We start from the raw sequence: 19425 nt of genomic DNA, 5'->3' as shown, positions 1-19425 counted from the left end.
TGTTGAAATATGTTCCCTCTGTAACCATTTTGTTAAGTTTTTATCACAAATGAATGTTGAATTTTGTAAAAAATTTTTCCACATCTGTTGAAAGGATCACTTAATTCTTATTCACGTTTTAAATGTGGTATATCACATATAGACTTGTTGATATTGAATCATCCTTGCATTCCTTTGATAAATCACACTTGATCATGGTGTATGATTTTTCTAATGTATTTTTGAATTCACTTTACTAATATTTTATTGAGGATTTTTGCATCTATTTTCATCATTGTGAGTTCCCTAGTGGCCCAGTAGGTTGAAGATACAGCATTGCCAATGCTGTGGCTATGCTCATGGATTTGATCCCTGGCCATGGAACTTCAATGTTCCATGGGCATGGCCAAAAAATTTAAAAATAAAGAAATAATTTAAAAAGTTTCCTGTTTAGTAGTGATAAATATCTTTTATATTTTTATCTTTTTATTTTATAATGATTATTATTATTTCCATTATAGCTGGTTTACAGTGTTCTGTCAATTTTCTACTGTACAGCAGGGTGACCCAGTCACACATATAAGGACTTATTAGTTTTGTTTATCTTTTCAAAAAACAAGCTCTTATTTTCATTGATTTTTTTTTTTTACTCTTTTAGTCTCTACTTATATCTGCTTTGATCTTTATCATTTCTTTTCTTCTACTACTTATAGGTTTGGTTTTGTTCTTTTTCTAGTTCCTTAAGATGTGAGTTTAGGTTGTTGATTTGAAATTTTTCTTGTTTTCTGATGTAGGCTTGTATCGCTATAAAATTCCCTCTTACAAGTGGTACTGCTTTGTCTCATAGATTTTGAAATGTGTCTGTTTTAATTTCTCTCCAAGTATTTTTTATTTCTTCTTTGGACCCACTGATTTCTTCAGTAGCATATTGCTTCACCTCCTCATGTTTTGTATTTTGTATTTTATTTTGCAATTTTTTTCTTAGTGTTGATTTTTCCTTTAAGGGATGCACCTGTGGCATATGGAAGTTCCCAGGCTATGGGTCAAATCATAGCTTCAGCTACTACACTACACCACAGCCACAGAAATGCCAGATCTGAGCTACGTATGCAACCTACACTGAAGATCACAGCAGTGCCAGATTCTTAATGCACTGCGTGGGGCCAGGGATCAAACTTGAATCCTCATGGTTACTAGCTAGGTTTGTTATCACTGAGCCACAATAGGAACTCTTCTTAGAGTTGATTTCTAATCTCATACATTTGTGGTAAAAAAAGATGCTTGGTGTGCTTTCAGTCATATCTTTTGAGACATGTATCATGGCCCAGCATATGAACTATCCTGGAGAAGGTTCCATGTGTGCTTTCTGCTTTTGGATATTTATACATCTACATGTGCACATACATATCATGATGATCTGCCCATTGATGTAAGTGGTATGTTAAAGTTGCCTACTATTATTATGTAAATGTCAATTTCTCCCTTTATGTTTGACAATACTGTGCTCTTTAGTGAAGTGCTCCTATATTGGTTGCATATATATTTACCATTATGATATCTTCTTGTTGTAGTATTCTTCTTTGTCTCATTTTACAGTATTTGTTCTAAATTCTGTTTTGTCTCATACAAGTGTTGCTACTCTACCTTTTTTTTCCATTTATCTTTGCATAGAATACCTTTCTCCATCCCTTCACTTTCAGTCTGTGTGTGTCTTTAGATATGAAGTGAGTTTCTACTAGGCAGCATGCATATAGGTCTTTTTTAAATCCATTCAGCCCCTCTATGTATTTTGATTGGAGCATTGAATCCACTTACATCTAAATTTACATCTAAATATAATTCTTTATATATATGTACTTATTGTCATTTTATTGTTTTGAGGTTGTTTTTGTTTTTTTAATTTTTCTTATCTTCCCTTATCATTTGATGAGTATTTTTAGTATTATATTTGAGTTTGTTCCATTTCCCTGTATGGGTATCTGTTACATATTTTTGATTTGTGGTTACCATGTGGTTTATATATGATTTTTTTAAGTTAATGATCTCTTAAGTATGAATACAGTCTACCAACCCTGCATTTTTACTCACCCTTATGTATAAAGTTTTTGAAATCACATTTTACATTTTTTTGTGTGTATCCTGTAACTATTATGGATATAGATGATTTTACTCCTTTTGTCTTTTAACCTTCCTACTAGTTTTATAAGTGGTTGATCTATTACCTTTACTGTGTATTTGCCTTTACCAGTGAGTGATATTTTTCCTTTTGTAATTTTCATATTTCTAGTTGCGGCTTTTTATTTTCCACTTCAGGAAATCCTTTTGACACTTCCTGTAAAGCCAATTTTATTAGTACTTAATTTTTTTTATCTTTTGTAAAACCCTTTATCTCACCTGCAAATTGAAACAAAAGTCTTGCCAGTTAGAGTATTCTTGGCCATAGGTAATTACTTGGTTGTGGGAACATTATTGTGCAGGATTATACATGTAATCCTCATTTTAAACTCTTTTGTGTTCAGCTTGAGTGATTTCTACTACTGTCTTCCAGTTTGCTGATCTGTTCTTATGTATCATCTAGTCTACTATTGATTCTTTGCTATATTTTTAAATTTACTATATTATTCAGCTCTCTTTGGTTCTACTTTTCATTTATGTTTGTTAAACTTCTCACTGTGCTAGTCACTAAGCATATTTATGATTATTACGTTGTAATAATTGTAATTACATTGTAGTTACATTGTATTACATTGTAATGTAATAATTACATTATTACCTTGAACTCTTTATTGGGTAAATTGCTTATTTCCACTTTGCTTAGTCATTCTTCTGTGATAGTTTTCTTGTTCCTCCTTTTGGAACATATTTATCTTCTCAATTTTCATAATTATGAGCTTGTTTGTATGTATTAGGTAGGTCAGTTATGTTTCCTGATTTTGGAAAACTGGCCTTATGCAAGAGACATCCTATGGGCCCCAGCATCACATTCTTCTCTGGTTACCAGATCTGTATGGTCTAAGGATGTTCCCTATGTGTGCTGAGTAGGCATTTCTGTTGCTATGGGCCTGATTATTATAGGTGTGCTGGTAGTTGGGTCTGGTCCCTAGCCTGGTTGGCTGCCAGGCTCTCCCTTTCATAAAGGCTACCAAGCCAGTGGTAATAAAATCTGGGTCCAGGCATGGCTTGAGATGACTTTGAGACTTTGGCTTTGAGAGACTCAAGGCTGGTAGCCACAGCTGGGTCCACATGAGACTGGTTGTTCAGCCTGGGGACAGGCCCAGGACTGGTGCCACCTGGCTAATAGGTAGGGCCTCATCCAAGTAGTAATCATTTATAGGGAGGATTCAAGATGGTTCTTGTCTATACTCATGTCCTCATGGTATAACAGACTCCCCAAATGGCTGTTTCCAGTGTCTTTATTCCCAAGGGCATGCTAGTAACCTTATTCCTCTCTGGAAGACTTCAAGATCAGCAAGTGGGTCTGACTTAGGCTCCTTTTATATTACTGCCTCTGCACTTGGTCTCAGAGCATGTGAGATTGTGTTTGCACCCTTTAAGAGCAAAATCTCTCCCATAGACCTCTGGTTCTCCTATATACAAGCCTCACTGGACTTCAAAGTCAGATCTTCTGGGAGCCTATCTTCCGGGTACAGGACACCCAGGCTGGGGAACCTTATGCAGGACTTGGACCTCTCGTTCTTTGGGAAGAAACTGTGATTATGACCATCCTCATGTTTGTGGGTTGCCTACCTAGGTGTGTGGGTCTTGATTATACCACATTTCCATTTTTAGGAATATTGTTGTGATTCTTTCTTTATATCTTTAGTTTCGGAAATTTTTTTCTGATAGTTCCTCAGTAAATAGTTGTAATTTTGGTGTGCCCATTAAAGGAAGTGAGCTCTCAAGCTCTTCCTGCTCCACCATCTTGGCCACTCCCTGGGGTGTATGCACTATTAGTGTTGTTTTTTATGTAATAGGCAGATACTTAAGGAATGACTAGAGTATATGTATTTTATTCTCTCTGTGTGTGAAGGAGTGATCCTAGAAAGCACCAGTAGGATAAGTGGAGATTTAAGACAGAGAAGGAAATAAAGAGAAAACAAGACATTTTAATATGCTGGTTGCTGCTCAGATTATCTTGGATTCAGTCCTGATGATGGTCTCTAGAAGATGGTATAAAGCAATTTTCTTAAATGTTGGCATCTCTCAGAAGTCTCTGCAGAGTTTGTTAAACCATAGTGCTGGGCCTCATCCTTCGTGTCTTGCTCAATATATGTCAGATTGGATCTGAGACCTTAGAGTTTTTCTAACAAGTTCTCAGCTTGTTACACCTTACAGCTCTACAATTGGCCTGGGTACCAAACTTTTAGAACATTGGGTAAGGACATTCCTGAGAGTTGTTTCATCTTGGGGCAGGAAGTTTTACTATTTTCCATTTTTTATTCCTCACTAGCTGAGGAATCCTTCTTAGGCATTAACTTGCTAACATTTTGGGTCAAAAATATTAATGTACCTAACATACATCCTTAGGTAGAACACTACATAACTTTTCTATAGGACTCCACCAGAGTGGCCTAGAATGATGAGTTTGGAGGGGTTATTGATGGAACTTAACACTATGATGCATCTTTAGTTTACATATGAGGAAAGTGAGGCAGGGAGAAGTTGATTAATTTTCCAGAGTTAGCAACTCTGGGAATTGTTAACAAGTTGACAGAGTCAAGATTATAATTCAGGATTAAAATCCAGCAGGCATCCAAATTTCCTGGGAACTTTCCAAAAAATATTCTTGGGTCTAAACCCAGACCTATAAAATATATACTGGGGGTGAGCCCTGGAAGTTAGTGTTTTAACAAGTCTTCCAGGTGGTTCCAGTATACTCTCAAATTTGAAAGCCATTAATATATGTCATATGCTCTGATATCTTACATAATACCATCTTAATTTTATAAATAGAACCTCATCATGTTTCATTTGCTGTCTTTTTTTTTTTTTGTCTTTTTAGGGATGCACCAGTGGCATATGGAGGGTCCCAGGCTAGGGGTCTAATCAGAGCTACAGCTGCTGGCCTATGCCAAAGCCACAGCAGTGCCAGATCTGAACTGCATCTGCAGCCTACACCACAGTTCATCACAGTTCATGGCAATGCTGGATCCTTAACCCACTGAGTGAGGCCAGGGATCAAACCCGCAACCTCATGTTTCTAGTCATATTTGTTTCCACTGTGCTATGACGGGAACTCCATGCTGTCGTTTTTTAAACATGGAAGGGAATGAATGCTAAACAGTTACACCACTGGTATACATGAATTTTTGGTTCTGTCATACATATCAGTATACATCTATGTGTCTGTAAATTTTTCCTTTGTCAGAAAATTTACTCTCAACAACACGATTGTCATTATGATTCCTCTTGATAATAGAATAGGTCTTTTAGGGGCTGAAGAGTGTAACTTCCTCACAGCACTACCTTTTTCTTTAGCTGCCTGATGCGATTTCATTTCCACCATCCAAAATGCTTCATGTTGTGAACCTGCATGTACTCCTGGCCATCTTTGGTGTTACCTTACAGCATTTTCTTATTTGCATAGCCGGGACCACAGAGAGGACTCAGATCAAATAGGTGATCAGAACAGGAAATCTGTCAATGTGCCAGAATCTCATGGCAAAGAATTGCTTTTTACTACTTGATGAAAAATGGTGATGTTAATAAAATTGCTTCATGTAGTATATTTAGCTGGTTATCACACAAATTCAGTGCAACATATAGACTGTGTCACAGGTATGCTGTTCTACTAAGTGTTCATTTCCCTCCTGGCAAATCCTATTCATTGTTCAAGGGTCAAGTGAAAGGTCTTTTTTTTTATTTTTAGAGCCCTCTCTAAACCTACAGAGCTAACTACCTTTTTTTTCCCCCTCTCTCCCCTAGAACACTGTTCATCACTGTTACAATGCTTATCAGATTTTTTTGGAATTACCTTGTTTCCTATACAATTACCTTATTTCTTACATATCCAAAACTATAAACCCTAGGAGCAGGGTACCAGATGTTACGCAATCTTGAATATATAGAATCTTAAGTGTGCCTTTAAAATTTAACCAGTGAGGATATTAAAGATGAATCTCTAAGAATATTGGGAACATTTCATCTATTCTTTGATTCTAGTTTGGATTATATTTGAAAAAATTCAAAGAAAGAGTTTATATATATATATATATATATATATATATATATATATATATATATATATATAATTTGTCTTTTTGTTTTTGAGGGCCACACCCACAGCATATGGAGGTTCCCAGGCTAGGGGTCTAATTGGAGCTGTAGCTGCTGACCTATGCCAGAGCCTCAGCAACACCAGATCTGAGCCACGTCTGCGACCTACACCACAGCTCATGACAACACTGGATTCTCAACCCACTGAGTGCGGCCAGGGATTGAACCCTAAACCTCATGGTTCCTAGTCAGATTTGTTAACCACTGCACCATGATGGAAACTCCAGAGTTTACGTATTTTTGAGGCTATCTAGAAGTTATCTTACTATAGTAAAGTGTCAGGAACTTAGTCTGCCTTATAACTGCCTTACTCTATAAATTTCTCTAATTCAATAGGACATAATTGTCAAATGATTATATGTACTTTGTCCTCTTGGAGGCTGAGAACAATCAACCTCAACTTTCTCAAACAGCTGTCTAAGCTTCATAACAAACTGAGAGGTCTGTATCAGATATTGTCAACATTGTGCCCTGTAGGTAAAATGTAAAACAGGCCCAAAATTCTAAACAGTCAAGTTGAGTTTCATACTTAATCACATTGTATCATTTTGACAAGACATTTTATTATTAGAACAGATTTTCCAAATAGATAACAATTTACCTTATACTTATTTTTTTCAATCTTTACTGTTTATAGCAAATCATCTTGTATAATACTTTGCTATCCTTCCATGAAGAAATACAGTTTATGCCCTCTTCACCCGAAATCGTGCGGACCTTTGTGACTATCTTAACTAATACGCTATGGCAGAAGTGACACCATATGGCTTCCCAGGCTATGTCATAGTAAATGATACAGCCTCCAGGTGGCTCTCTGTTTTGGTACTTCTGGTCTTCGAACTCATTCATCATACTGTAAGGAATTCTGATTTTCTGCTATTTGTTATAGAATTTTTGCTCTTCCATCTCATAATGCTCCCTTCTTTTCATGTACTCAAAGGCAGCTACTGAAAAGGAAGTATGGGGAAGGCTCCAGCTCACTTTTGCTCAAGAGGGATACACATCACTGTACTAACATTTAAGAAAGCACAATAAGGCACAGGCTCCATCAGATCATAAGTGAGTGAGAATTCTAACCAGTTGTTCAGCAGCCTTATCCCAGCAATGGCCATGTTGTGAAAGAGGAGCATGTTTGCAGGTGGTCAGGTAGCTATCTCTGCTGAGAGTCAAAACCAGAAATATAGAATAGAATGGGGATAAGCTAGAATAGTTCATCTCAATTATTTCTGATACTTAGCTATCAGATAATGAACAATTCTCAACATGTATGAGGCTGTTTCCTCATCTATAAAGTAGTTAATAATAAGATTTTATGTTGGGAGAGACGATCAAAAGCAATCTGCTTTGACAAAGCAATTTGGACATGTTGGGTATTTGTTGTAAGTGGGGACTTTTGTACTTTATACATTTTGTACATTATTTTATACATTTTATTTATGTATATTTTATACATTTTATTTATGTATATTTTATACATTTTGTACTTTGTTTTCAGTACCTTGTATATAGTAGATGTTAAGTAAATTCAGAGTAAATGATTATTAATTTCCTGTCATACATGCATAAAAATTGAGGTAATAGAAAAGAATGTGTGTGGATTGCTTATATAGTAAAGTTAGTTTTTTTTAAAGTGTAATCTTTCTTCTGAGAAAATTCAGATTTTAGATAAAAATAGAGACTTACAAATAGAACTACAAGATAAATAATAATAATACTAATTAAACAGCTACTATTGATTGATACTAGATACTATTTTACATGAATTAACTTTTTAATGCAAAAAATAATCCTGACATATGATATTGAGATCTGCATTTTAGAATTGAGAGATTATGGAATAGAGAATTATTATGATTTGCCTCACTTAGGCCTTAAGTCAAAATAGTTGCATTTGAAGTTGCTCAGTTTGAATATAGAGCCTGGTAATTTATAAGAGTTAAAGGCCTCAAAAGTCGTTATGCCTGGGGAGCCTATTAAATTAGAGATGTCCTATGTTTCTTTCCTTCTGAGTTGTTGGTACAGTTCAATAAACTTTGGAAAAGTTGTGAGCTATATTTGGAATGGGACTAAGCATCTTTGAAAATTACTCTGATTATCTGTTTTGTCAGTTGTGTTACCTATGTATGAATTTGTGCAGATGATATTTTTCAAAATCTAAATTTAAGCTGTAGTGCCATTTCATTGCAGCCAGATATCTTGACAAGAGAATTGTGCAAACCTAGGGAGTAGGTAAGGGTTAGGTTTTATCTACATAACCCACATACAAGTAATTGCTCTTCAGCACTATATTTGTGCAACTATACAGATATATTCACAGCAGAAAGAAACTCTTTGAGGGAGAATTTATGTAACATGAAATTTTATAATGGAAGGGTTTTTGTTGTTCTGGTTAACTTTCCTTAGGAGTGCATATAAGAATTCATATGAAATCATAAATCTACCTCATTGATTTTTACAGTTTTCAGGAACTTTTTATTCTACTTCTGAATTAGTCTTTTACATATTGGTGTTGCATAGGGTGCTTTTCTTTGTCAGTGAAGATTGTGATAAAAGCAAAGGATGAAAATGATGTTTAGTAATGCATAAGGTATGGTGTATGGGCTAACCTTTACATATGTAATATTGAGGACTCCATGGCAGATATCCAAATTTGGGAGCCCTAATCCTGTGAAGTGACAGTTATTACAGTATTCTACAAACTTAATATCTTCCTCACAGCTCATGAATAGAATATTTCAAACTCAAGGTGATTGATATTTTCAGGTGATTTGCTCTTACACTCCACACGTATATATTCAGAGAATGTGCATATTCACAGTGACTGTAAAAATGGCACCATAAAGACACATCATATCAGTTTGTAAATCTTATGTGTTTCCTATTTTGTAATAGCTAGAATTCTATTTCAAAATTATGGATTTGTTATTATGGCTGTTGATATTAAAATCTTGAACTTTATTTATTTTAAAGTGGTTTTACAGATAGAATTTTCTTATATAGACTTAAGTTGAAATTGAACATAGCTCATTTGACATCATCTTTGGTGATGGAATGAATATTAGCTACCTGTAGTCTTCAGTGGAACAGGAAAATCTAAATATATATGAATAACTGGCAGTACATGGTGCAGTGGAGTGTGAGTGTGTGTAGGGGCAGCTGGTTTAGATGGGTGGTTGTCATGTGATCTGATGCCTGAAAAAGTAGGCAGTGGCCTAATGATGAATGCTGTACATTAGGATGTTTTGGATTAAAGATGAACACATATTATGTGAAATTGCTCCCATTTAGATGTGAGGCATAGTGTCCCCTTCATAGGCAGAGAGCTGTATGACTGCTTTTAACAACAGAATATGGTCAAAGTGGTGCTATGTTGTTTTCTGGGCCCAGAATTTAAGATACCAGAAACTTTATACTGCTTGTATTTTGAACTCTTTACTCTTTGAATCTAGCTGCCATTGTAAAAATTATATCTCTTATGAGACCCATATTTGTAAGAAGTTCATAACATATAGAGAGGACTGGGGAATTCACATGTTATAAAGACAAAAACAGAGAAAGATAAGCAGTACAAAAAGCATAAGGCCACCAAACAAAGAAAATACCTTAGAAATGGACCTGCCCGAGCTGATGCTCCCCCATCAGGGGAAGAGGAGGACAGGAGAATTCCAGCAGCCATCACCACAGACTCCATCATATTTGGCCAATAATCACCTCTGTAGTTTTCACTGACATTGACCCCAGCTGATGGATCTGCCTGGAGTCTGGGTTACTAAAGCCCCTTTTGTATGTACCATTGTCTCCTGCCCTAACGTCAAAAAGGAGCTGGTTGTTGGCAGCTCCCCCACCAGGGGAAAGAATAGCTGGATGACCCCTGCAGCCCTTTCTGATGCTGCCACAAACACCTGCAACCTTCAGGGGTCTTCACTGAGGCTGACCCCAGCCAACTTGCTCTCTGGAGTCATCATTGCTATACCTTTACCTTTCTACCTCCCAGAGTGAGAGGCACTACATCCCCACCCAGCCAGCACCCTTACATCCACCAATAGATGAAGGTCTTTCACCACTGGAGCAAATCTTAATTATAAAAGAGGTGATTGTTTCTTCAAAATACAGATAGTAATGTAAGATTATAAGGAACACACAAAAAAGTTCAAGGAAACATGACTCTAGAAAAGGAACTTGCTAAGTTTCCACTAACTAACCATAGTTAGAGATATATAAATTGTCTGACAAAACAGCTGCTTTAAAGGAACTCAGTAAGCTACATAAGAAATAGTAGATGACTTCAAGAAATAAGCAAAAAGATATGAACAAAACAAGATCAATAGATAGAAATCATGAAAAAGAAGAATACAGTAAATGAAATGAAAACTGAAATAACTTTTATAGCAGACACAGTCAGAAGGAATAATCTGTAAACTCAAACAGAGATCATTTGAAATTACCCAGTCAGAGGAAAAAGAATGAAAAACAGTGAAAAAAAACCCAGTAGGATTTATGAGATACCCTAAACAGAATCAATAGACATGTTATGGGAGTCCTAGAGGAGGAAAAAGTAAAGGAGGAGCAAAAATCTCATTTTAAAAATAATGACTAAAACCTTCCCCCAAACCTCTGAAGAGAATGGATATCCACATACATGACACTCAAAAGATCTCAGGGAGAGTCAACCCAAAGAACAGTAAACTGAGACACAGTATTATTAAATTATCAGAAATCAAAGTTGAAGAATTTTGAAGGCTACAGTTGAAAATGATTCATCATATTATAGGAAATCCCCATAAGACAATGAGCAGATTTTTCAGCAGAAACCTTGCAGGCCAAGGGAGAGTAGGATGATATATTGAAAGTGTAGAAAGAAGAAAATTGTTAACCAAGAATAATAAATGTGTCAAAATTATCTGGTAAAAATGGAGAGTTAAATACCTTCTCAGGCAAATAAAAATGGATGGAATTCATAACCATCGTGGGCCTACCTTATAAGAAACGTTTATGGGAGTTTAAAATTGAAATAGCATGTTGTACAGTAATGTAGAAATTTGATAAAGTGTGAATTTCCCTGGCAAGTGTAAATACATAGGTAAGTGCAGAATAATGTAGCCTTCTAATAGGTATACATAAATTACTTATAATTCTAATAACATTAAATGATAAAAACTTGGTAATGGATACACATTATAAAAGATGCAAACTTTGATTATGAGAACATAACGTGGGGAAGGGGGAGAGTGGAAATATAGCATTCTTATATGAGATTAAAGTTGTTATCAACATAAAATAGATTGTTGTAACTATAAGATACTTTGGGCAAGTCTTGAGCTAACCATAAAGAAAAAAATTCTATAGTAGATACACAAAATATAAAGGGGAAAGAATCAAAGCAAATTACTAAAATAAATTATGAAAGGAAGACAGTAAGATAAGAAAGGGACAGAATAACTGCAAAATGTACAGAAAATGGTTTTAAAATGGCAATAGTAAAATACCTTCATATCAATAATTACTTTAAATGTAAATGGATTAAACTCTTAAATAAAAAGGGATATGGTGGCTAAAGTGAATTTTTAAAATCCAGTGATATTCTGTGTGCATGATTCACTTTAAATTTAAAGATGTTAATAGGCAGAGAGTGAAAAGATAGGAAAAGATATTCCATGGAAATGGTAACCAAAAGAAAGCAGGGGTGGCTATACTTGGATCAGACAAAATACACTTTCAGTCAAAAACTATCTCTATAGGCAAAGAAGGTCATCAAATAATGATAAAAGGATAAATTAAACAGAGATAAAATAATTGTAAGTATTTAGGTAAACAACATCTAAATGTCCATGAATGGATAAAGAAAGGTACTATTTATACAGAATGGAATATTATTCCATCTTTAAAAAGAAGGACATCGTGCCTTTTTGACAACATGGATGAACCTGAAAGACATTTTGCTAAGAGAAATAAGCCAGCCAAAGCATGATAAATACTGCATGATATAATATATGTGTATAATCTAAAATCAAGTCATAGAGGTAGAGAGTAGAATGGTGGTTGTCAGGGCCTGGGAGAAAGAGGAAAGCAGGAGATGTTGGTCAAAGGGTCTAAAATTTTACTTATGCAAAATGATTAACTTATAAGGTTCTAATGTATCACAATGTGACTGTAAATAGTATTTAATACTTGAAATTTGCTACAAAGGGTAATCCTTAAGTGTTATCACCACACAGAAAAAAAAGGTAGCTATGTGGGGTGATAGATGTTAATTACCTTGACTGCGGAGGTTATTTCACAATGGATATATGTATCAAAACACCCAATCATACAGATTATATAAATTTTGTTATATCTCAGTAAGAAGGGAGAAAAACTTGGATGAATAGCTTTAAAAAATCCTCAAAATTAATAGGTATTCCTTGCAATTGAAGTTGTGTATAAAGGCTATATAGGAAAATATGCAAGAACAGCCTAAATGACTGAGTGAATGAATCAATGAATGATAGGACTAAAGGAGAAACAGGGAAAGATGTTGATCACCTCATGCCACAGAGGACCTTGGACCCAAGTACCACCTGTTACCCCACATTCCTAGGAATTCACACGTCCTGCTGTTGCTGTTGCCAAGGGCTCTTGGCATTGTCTCTATCTCCTTGAGGGTCACTGCCACTGCCAAGGGCCCTGTAACCAGGAGAAGCCTGCCGCCCCTACCTCCTCTTGGGTCACAACCACTGCCAAGGGCCCAGCAATGAGGCACAGCATGCGGGTGCTGCCTATTGCCTGCACACCCTGGAAGCATGTGCCAGCTTTTCACTGCACATCCCCATCAAGGGGATAATGACATGCACACACTGAGGAGGAGACAGCATTTAAACCAGAAGCAGCCCCCTTGCCAAAAAAATTATAAACTCTTACAAGCTCCCCAGGTATGCTCCTTCAAGATTACAGTAGATAATTAATTTCCCTAAACTCACAGAGTAAAAAAATAAAGGCAAAATGAAGAAGCAAAAGAACCATCCCCAGTTAAAAAAACAGGAAAATTCCCTTGAAGGAACAAACAATGAAACAGACCTCTGCAGTCTAACATACACTGAGTTCAAAAAGAAGGTAATAAAAATACTGAAGGAATTAAGAATTTCTACCAACAGTTACACAGAAAAATTCAATTGCATAGATAAAAGCTGAATTAAAGGCATTGAACAGTAGAATGAAAAAATGTAGAGGAACAAATAAGTGACTTGGAAGAAAGAATAATGAAAATCACCAATCAGAACAGCAGACAGAAAACCAAATGAAAAAACATGAAAGCAGCATAAGAGATCTCTGGGATAAAATGCAGTATGCCAATCTATGCATAATAGGGATTCCAGAAGGAGAAGAAAAAGAAAAGGGAATTGAAAATATATTTGAAGAAATTATGTCTGAAACATTTTCAAATCTAAAGAAAACAGATATCAAGATACAGGAAGCATAAGAGGCCCCGAACAAGTTGAACCCAAACGGACCAACACTAAGACATATTATAATAAAACTGGCAAAATTAAAGATAAGGCAAGGATTCTAAAAGCAGCAAGATATTATTAACTCTTCCAATCCATGATCATGGTATATCTTTCCATCTATTTGTGTCATATTTGCTTTCTTTCATCAGTGTCTTATAGTTTTCAGAGTACAGTTCTTTTGTCTCTTTAGGTAGGTTTACTCCTAGGTATTTCATTCTTTTGGATGTGATGGGGTAAACAGGATTGCTTCCCTAATTTCTCTTTCTGATCTTTAATTGTTGGTGTATAGGAATTCAGTCAATTTCTGTGTATTAATTTTGTATCCTGCGACTGCCAAATTCATGGATGAGCTCTGACAGTTTCCTGGTAGTCTTTAGGATTATGTATAGTATCATGTCGTCTGCAAGTCGTGATAGTTTTACTTCTTCCTTTGCAATTTGGATTCCTTTGATTTCTTTTACTGCTCTGATTGCCATGGCTAGGACTTCCAAAACTCTGTTGAAGAGTAGTGGCGAGAGTGGACATCCTTGTCTTGTTCCTGATCTCAGAGGGAATTCTTTCAGCTTTTCACCATTGAGAATGATGTTCACTGTGGGTTTGTCATCTATGGCCTTTATCATGTTGAGGTAGGTTCCCTCTATGCCCACTTTCTGAAGGGTTTTTATCAGAAACAGGTGTTGGATTTTGTCAAAGGCTTTTTCTGTGTCTATTGAGAGGATCATATGATTTTTCTTCTTCAGTATGTTAATGTGTATCACACTGATGGATTTGCAGATATGGAAGAACTCTTGCATCCCTGGGATAAATCCCACTTGATCAGGATGTACAATCTTTTTAATGTATTGTTGGAGGTGGTTTGCTAGGATTTTATTGAGGATTTTTGCATCGATGTTCATCAGTGAAATTGGCCTGTAGTTTTCTTTTTCTGGGGCATCTTTGTCTGGTTTTGGTATCAGGGTGATTAGGGCCTGATAGAATGAGTTTGGGAGTATCCCTTCCTCTACATTTTTTCGGAATAGTTTCAGAAGTAGAGGTGTTAGCTCTTCTCTAAATGTTTGATAGAATTCGCCTGTGAAGTTATCTGGTCCTGGAATTTTGTTGGTTGGAAGTTTTTAAATCACAGTTTCAATTTCAGTTCTTGTGATGGGTCGATTCATCTTTTCTTTTTCATCTTGGTTTAGTCTTGGGAGAGGGTACTTTTCCAATAATTTGTCCATTTCTTCTAAGTTTTCCGTTTTATTGGCGTATAGTTGCATATAGTAGTCTCTTATGATCCTTTGTTTTTTCTGTGATGTCCATTGTTATTTCACCTTTTTCACTTCTAATTTTATTGATTTGAGTCCTCTATCTTCTTTTCTTGATAAGTCTGGCTAAGGGTTTATCAATTTTATTGATCTTTTCAAAGAACCAGCTATTCGTTTCATTGATCTTTTCTATGGTTTTCTTTGTTTCTATTTCACAGATTTCTCCTCTGATCTTTATGATTTCTTTCTTTCTACTAACTTTAAGTCTTGTATGTTCTCTCTGGAGCTGCTTTAGATGTAAAGTTAGCTTCTTTATTTGAGCTTTTTCTTGTTTCATGAGGTGGGCTTGTATTGCTATAAACTTTCCTCTTAGAACAGTTTTTGCTGCATCCCATAGGTTTTGGAGTGTCGTATCTTTGTTGTCATTTGCTTCTAGGTATTTTTTAATTTCCTCTTTGATTTCTTCAGTAATACATTGGTTGTTTAGTAGCATGTTGTTTCGTCTCCACATGTTTATATTTTTTGCAGAAGTTTTCTTGTTGATTTCCAGTTGTATAGCATTGTGGTTGGAAAAGATGCTTAATATAATTTCAAATTTCTTAAAGTTACTAAAGTTGGATTTGTAGCCCAGGATGCGATAAATCTCAGAGAATGTTCCATGTGCACTTGAGAAAAATGTGTATTCTGTTGCTTTTGCATGGAATGTCCTATAAATATCTATTAAATCCATCTCGTTTAATATATCATTCAGGGCCTGTGTTTCCTTATTGATTTTCTGTCTGGTTGATCTGTCCATTGCTGTAAGTGGGGATATAGATTCAATTCAATCCCTATCAAATTACCAAGGACATTTTTCACAGAACTCGAACAAAATATTTTAAAGTTTGATTGGAAGCACAAAATACCCAGAATATCCAAAGACATCCTGAAAAAGAAAAATGGAGTTGGAGGAATCAGGCTCCCTGATTTCAGACTATACTACAAAGCAACAGTCGTCAAAACCATATGATACTGGCACAAAGATAGAAATTTAGATCTGTGGAGCAGAATAGAAAGCCCAGAACTCAACCCACACACCTTCAGCCAACTCATCTATGAAAAAGGAGGCAAGAATATACAATGGAGAAAGGACAGCTTGTTCAATAAATGGTTCTGGGAAAACTGGAAAGCCACATGGAAAAGAATGAAGTTAGAACACTCCATAACACCATACCCAAAAATAAACTCCAAGTGGTTTAAAGACCTAGATATAAGACCAGACACTACCAAACTCCTAGAGGAAAACATAGGCCAAACACTCTCCGACATAAATGACAGCAACATCTTCTCAGATCCACCTCTTAGAGTATTGACAATAAAAACAAATAAAGTAAACAAATGGGACCTAATCAAACTTAGAAGTTCCTGCACAGCAAAGAAAACCCTAACCAAAATGAAAAAACAACCCACAGAATAGAAAATCTTTGCAAGTGATTTAACTGACAAGGGATTTATCTCTAAAATTTATAAACACCTTCTGCAGCTCCATAGCAAACAAACAACCCCATCAAAAAATGGGCAGCAGATCTAAACAGACTCTTCTCTAAAGAAGACATATAGATGGCCAAAATACACATGAAAAGATGTTCAACATCACTCATTGTTAGAGAGATGCAAATCAAAACCACTCTGAGGTACCACCTTACACCATCCAGAATGGCCATCATCCAAAAGTCTACAAACAATAAGTGCTAGAGAGGGTGTGGAGAAAAAGGAACCCTAGTACATTGTTGGTGGGATTGTAAGTTGGTGCAACCACTGTGGAAAATAGTATGGAGATTCCTCAGAAAACTAAAAATAAGAACTCCATTTGATTCAGCAATCCCACTCCTGGGCATCTATCCAGAGAAAACCATAATTTGAAAAGTCACATGTACTCTAATATTCATTGCAGCACTATTTGCAATAGACAAGAGATGGAAACAAGCTAAATGTCCATCGACAGAGGAGTGGATGAAGAAGAGGTGGTACGTATACACAATGTAATATTACTCAGCCATTAAAAGGAATGAGATTCCAGCATTTTTAGCAACATAGATGTACCTAGAAATTATATTATGTGAAGTCAGCCATACAATGAGATACCAACATCAAATGCTTTCACTGACATGTGGAATTTGAAAAACAGACAGACTGAACTTCTATGCAGAACAGATACTGACTCACAGACATTGAAAAATTTATGGTCTCTGGCAGAGACAGTTTGGGGGGTGGGGGGATGTGCTTGGGTTATGGGATGGAAATCCTGTGAAATTGGATTGTTATGATCATTATACAACTACAGATGTGATAAATTCATTTGAGCAATAAAAAAATAAAATAAGCAGCAAGATTAAAACAGTGTTAATTATAAGGGAACCTTCATAAGGCTATGAGCTGATTTCTCTACAGAAGGACTGCAGGTCAGGAGAGAGTGGTAAGATATATTTAAAGTTTTAAAAGGTTAAAAATTGCAGCCTAGAATACTCTACCTGGCAAGATTATCATTTAAAATAGAAGGAAAAATAAAGAATTTATCAAACAAAAACTAAAAGAATATAGCAATACTAAACCTATCCTAAAGTAAATATTGAAAGGTCTCCTCTAAATAGGAAGTAAGAATATACAGGATGGAGGAAATCAGAGTTGGAAAGTAATCACTGAAATAAGCCAGTATACAATCAAAGGGAGAAAAAAACCTATTTGTGAAGGTGATGTTAAGTACAGGAATAGCAAAAGGATAAACAAAGATGTGAAAAAAGGTATCAAATAATGAAGTGGGGAAGGACAGTAAGAAAATACAGATTCTTTTTTAATTGTTTATTTATTTTTGCTTTTTTAGGACTGCACCTGTGGCATATAGAGGTTCCCAGGCTAGGAGTACAATCAGAGCTGTAGCCACCGGCCTACACCACAGCCACAGCAACACAGGATTTGAGCTGCATCTTCAACCTACACCACAGTTCACAGAAACACTGTATCCTTAACCCACTGAGCAAGGCCAGGGATCTAACCCACAACTTCATGGTTTGTAGTTGGATTCATTTCTGCTGCGCCAAGATGGGAACGCCTAGATTCTTTTTTTTTTTTAAGATTGTGTTTGAACCTATATAACTGTCAGTCTAAAACAAAGAGAGGAAGGAGTTAGCAGATTTGAAATACTGGGAAATCACAAATTAAAAAAAAAAACAGTACATTCACAGAAAACAAAAGGGGATACAAGCATAAGATAAAAGTAAGATACCCAATCATAAAGGAAAAAGGAACAAAGAAGGAACATAGAATCAACTGGAAAACAAGGTTTAAAAGGGAAACAGATAGATATTTATCAATAATTACCTTAAACATCAATTGACTGAATTCTCCATTTAAAAAATATGGAGTAGCAGACTGAATGAAAAAACAAGAACGTAAAATTTTGCCTGCAAGAGACCCACATTAGGGCAAAGAACACATATAAATTGAAAGTGGTAGGATGGAAAAAGTCATTTCATGTGAATGGAAATGATAAGAAAGTGAAGCAGAAATTGAAGAAACATTGTAAATCAGCTATACTTTGATAAAAAGAAAGCAGGAAAAAAGAAAGCAAGTTTCATGATACTCATATCAGAAAAAGTATACTTTAAACCAAGGTCATAAAGAAAGATAGAGAAGGACACAATTTAATGATAAAAGGATCAATTCAAGAAGAGGATGTTAAACTGGTCAACACATAGGACCCTAATATAGAAGCACCAAAATATATAAAACAAATACTAATAGACATTATAGAAGAAATTATTGGGAATACAACTATAGAAGGAGACTTTAAAACCCCACTCACATCGATAGACCTATCTTCTAGATAGAAAATCAGGAAGGGAACAGAAATCCTAAATGACACATTAGAACAGTTATACTTAATTGATATTTTCAGGACATTACATCCAAAAAAAAAAACCCAGAACATACATTCTTTTGAAGTGTACATGGAAATTCTCTAGGATGTACTCAAGAAATTTGAGTATAGAAATTATTTCAAGCATCTTCTCTAACCACAATGGCATGAAATTAGAAATTAACCACACCAAAAGAAATGAGAAAGAAAAACTGACTGCATGGAGATTAAACTTGCTCCTGGAAAAACAGTAGGTCAATGATGAAAGTAAAAAGGAAATTTAAAAATACCTCTAGACAAATGACAGTGAAAACATAACCATTCAATATCTATGGGATGCCACCAAAGCAATTCCTAAACTTAAGTTCATGGTGACACAGATCTTCCTCAGAAAAGAAGAAAAATCTCAAATAAACAATTTAACCTTCCACCTACTTGACTTAGAAAAAGAATGAACAAAACCTAAAGTCAGCAGAAGTAAGGAAATTATAAAGAGAGGAAATCAATAAAATAGAGATTAAAAAACAATAGAAAAAATAAAACTAAG

The sequence above is a fragment of the Phacochoerus africanus genome, chromosome X (assembly GCF_016906955.1).
Source record: "Phacochoerus africanus isolate WHEZ1 chromosome X, ROS_Pafr_v1, whole genome shotgun sequence".
Taxonomy (NCBI): domain Eukaryota; kingdom Metazoa; phylum Chordata; class Mammalia; order Artiodactyla; family Suidae; genus Phacochoerus; species Phacochoerus africanus.
This window is presented reverse-complemented; position numbering follows the sequence as displayed.